Source organism: Asparagus officinalis, chromosome 5, assembly GCF_001876935.1.
Source record: "Asparagus officinalis chromosome 5, Aspof.V1, whole genome shotgun sequence".
NCBI classification, from domain to species: domain Eukaryota; kingdom Viridiplantae; phylum Streptophyta; class Magnoliopsida; order Asparagales; family Asparagaceae; genus Asparagus; species Asparagus officinalis.
In genome coordinates this window covers 94,907,435-94,910,679 of record NC_033798.1, presented here as the reverse complement: position 1 = coordinate 94,910,679, position 3,245 = coordinate 94,907,435, and the positions used below count along the sequence as shown (strand labels likewise).

At 34.1% G+C, this 3,245-nt stretch overlaps 1 long non-coding RNA gene across 1 annotated transcript; it reads left to right on the top strand.

The window, feature by feature from the left end:
- On the top strand, nt 2,140-2,956 carry LOC109843218. The gene is made up of 2 exons (XR_002247578.1): nt 2,140-2,249; nt 2,319-2,956. It is a non-coding gene; the product is annotated as an uncharacterized LOC109843218 (long non-coding RNA).

Below are 3,245 nucleotides of genomic sequence, written 5' to 3'. Positions count from 1 at the left end.
TTGAGCTTATTGTAGTTACATTCATAATATATTTGGGATTGGCTTATTGTAGTTACATTCATAATATATTTGGGATTGTGAGAGTTGTAACATTGAGTGTGAGCTTTCATTGTGTTCTCATCCATAGTTGAGTTGTGTTTCATTGTGTTCTCATCCATAGTTGAGAACAAATTTATATTTGTTACATTGAGTGTGTTGTGAAGTTTCCGGTGAACTAGAAAACCGTATTGTGACGGTGGAGTGTAGCCACATTGTGAGAGTGTATAGTATAGATCCCCTCGAGGTGAGGAGCGGAGACGTAGGTCGTGGGGACCGAACTCCGTGAGAGAAATTGTGAGGTGTAAACGTTATTCGGGTGAACATAGAAAACCCGGTTGTGATAGTGGATTCTCCCTGATACCAAATTATAGAATTAATTAATTATTAACAAAAATTAATTGATTAAAATATTTTTGTAGTAGTCCCTTAAACTTTTCATATTTTGAAATTAGTACGTCAAATCATTAAAATTATTATTAGATAACTCAATTCTTAAGTTATTTGAAATTAGTCATTCAAATCAATGGTATAATTAGCAATTTGAGGAGCTAATTTCCCTCTAATTGCCTTTTTTTACTCTTGATTGGAAAAGCTGATATCAAAATAACTTAAGAATTGCGGATGTAATAGCTATTTCAATGATTTGATGAATTAATTTTAAAATAATAAGAATTGAGCAACCTAATAGCTCAATGTGATTATCTTTGCAAACTTATGGAGAGGTTTTCTTAAATCGTGATGGGTTTTTTATTCTACAGCCATTAGGGATTAAGATAGAAGATTTCCCCCCTTTTTTTTACTTCATAAGAATTTTATGTCATGTGTTATTATTAGATTTGAGGCATTGAAGAAATTGATTACTATATGAGCGAATAATTTTTTTCGAATAATGTGTAGTTTACATTGCTCATGGTCACAATGACACATAAAATGAAAGCTGAAAGTACATGAATGTAAGTATTAAAAAAGTTCACAAGTAATATTACATTATCAAGTTAAGAATTAAAAGAAACATGTTTTTTACCACCAAGTTATACTAAAGAAATAAACAGAACAAATAACCACATGAAAGGCACGTGTACCTCTCCTAGTATAGTCAAAAAGGGGAGGGAATGGTTTTTGTTCGATCACCATACTTCATGGTACATCTGTTCATTTTCTAGAAATGTTAACTTGGTCAACAAGAAACACGAGGGAGATGACAACTACAGTATTCATAGACCGGCCGCCGCGCAACTTTAGCTTAAACGTTAAGCAAGATGGCTCAACTAGCATGAGATAGCATGACGACGCACTATATTTTGCATTTAAAAAACATATAATGCTAGTGGACACGAGCTTTTATTTTATTTACGCTTAATTGCACTTAAATACCCTGTAGCTTCACCTACTTTGCATACATATACCTTCAGATATATTTAGTTGTACTTAATACTCTAAAGTTTTTAAAATTTATACTTTAATACCTTCAATTCTTAATTATGCAAACTTGAGAATTTCCCCTCGAAAATTCTCATGCAATATTCACATGCTAATTTTAGAACATTTTAATCCTTATTTTTTAATTTCCCCTCGAAAATTCTCATGCAATATTCACATGCTAATTTTAGAACATTTTAATCCTTATTTTTTATAATGTATCGTTAAACCTATTAAAATTTTATTTTAAATCTATTATAATTCTATTTTAAATTAGGATTTGCATGCTTAACAATAAATTTAATAAAATTAAGAGTTAGATGTTCTAAAATTAGTATGGGTGTATCGCGTGAGAATTTTTGGTGCTCACGTTTGCATAACAGAGGGTATGTAAGCGTGACTTTTAGAAACTTTAAGGTGTTTAAGTGTGGCCATATACAACAGGGGTTATATATGCGCAAAGTACGTAGGTGAAACTATATGATATTTAAGTGCATTTTAAACTTTTGTTTAATCAGGTAACTACCAAGAAAACGTGTGACAAGTTTGACTAATGAAAAGCAGCGAGTAGAAGGAAGAAGAAATTGGTCAAGTTTGCACTCCAAACTTGGTCATCACGAAATCCTAGCCCAGCCTCTCTGTATAAATAAAACATGAGTCCTTCAAACTTCAATCAGCAACCAACAGAGCAGCAGTAATCATCCTATATACCTCGAATTAGAATTCCAAAGTCTCTAAACACACTCAAACCCTCAATTAGCTCATCAAGTTTCTCATCCAGACTCAGAGAGGTGATAATTAAGGGAGACACACTCAAACCCTCAATTAGCTCATCAAGTTTCTCATCCAGACTCAGAGAGGTGATAATTAAGGGAGCAATCTTGCACTTGAAAATGTTAGCCTCATGGTTTTCATGCTTCTGTCCAGCGAATAAGATCCATGATGTCAAAAAGATTGTGTCGACATCTTCATCTCATGGTGAACCTAAAGGTGAAGCAGCAGTGATTGCTGCTGCTAAGCATTTCTCCAGTGCTCACAAGATCACTTTTGGCTGAAACAAATATTTCTTTCGTGCTATATGTGCTTAGTTTGTCACATGCTAGAATATTCATATGTCAGTCTGCAGCAGTTAGCTTGGACTTCATGTGAAGAGCTCAGGAAACCCTGTGAAGATTGGAGTACCTCACAAACCCCCACCCAAAACTTCCAAATAACTTCAACAGACCGCCTAACAGTGTTAATGGCGCCGCCAGCCTTTTTTTTCCCACCCAAATAGGTGCCTTTTGATCCATTGACACTATTAGGTGTGGAAAGATTTTAAAGTTCAGAAGGTTTTCGCGGAAAAGAAAAAAAAAAGTTCATCGTCGACACTTGAAGATCGAAGGCCAGGGACTAATAAATGATATGAAAGCATATGTAATCCCGATAGTTATTTCAAATATCTGAAAGCTTATGTAATTTGAATTTGCTAATTAATAAGATCTATTTAAATTTCACATGTAATTGCATATTTTTCCATTCGACAGCAAAAGATACAAAAATCACACGCTAGCTTCTAGTTGTGCCGTTAACAATATCTAGTCCATGTTCAACTTCTATTTACTCAGCCCTCCTCCTTTCAAGGATTGTATCTATTAAAAGGCAAGGCAAAGATCTTAGGAACTGAAGAAGAAAAATGCATTTGTGGGAAATTTATGCCGATCCCTGTTTCCAACACGAAACTTTTGCTAGAGAGAGATACCTTAATTTCTTTCATAAGGTTAGGTTACTGCTTTATTTGGCACTGC